The sequence below is a fragment of the Penaeus monodon genome, chromosome 27 (assembly GCF_015228065.2).
Source record: "Penaeus monodon isolate SGIC_2016 chromosome 27, NSTDA_Pmon_1, whole genome shotgun sequence".
Lineage (NCBI taxonomy): Eukaryota > Metazoa > Arthropoda > Malacostraca > Decapoda > Penaeidae > Penaeus > Penaeus monodon.
In genome coordinates this window covers 35,284,939-35,285,215 of record NC_051412.1, presented here as the reverse complement: position 1 = coordinate 35,285,215, position 277 = coordinate 35,284,939, and the positions used below count along the sequence as shown (strand labels likewise).

The window sequence follows — 277 nt, the reverse complement described above, 5'->3', positions numbered from 1 at the left end:
TTATGCAATTATTCATTCACTCACTTCTACGAACATGGACACCCAAACCCACACGGTCAGGCACACAGAGGAGGCATTGTCAATTATAATACAATGCTGCATAAAAAGATAACATCGATCGACTTGGCAGGATTCCAGAGTGGCCGACGTAACCCAAGTTCATGTGCATAACTTATTGCGTATGCTGTTCTGCATAAGAACCAGAAGGACAGGCTGCGTGTAGGAGGGATATATGTGCGTGTGTGTGCTTGTTGGTGGGGGGGGGGGGGGTATTTGC

The 277-nt window shown here is 47.3% G+C and overlaps 1 protein-coding gene across 1 annotated transcript in view; it reads right to left on the bottom strand.

The window, feature by feature from the left end:
- LOC119590809 (probable G-protein coupled receptor Mth-like 3) overlaps positions 1–277 on the bottom strand; it is a gene marked incomplete in the record, with an annotated part of 21,040 nt that overhangs the window by 5,669 nt on the left and 15,094 nt on the right.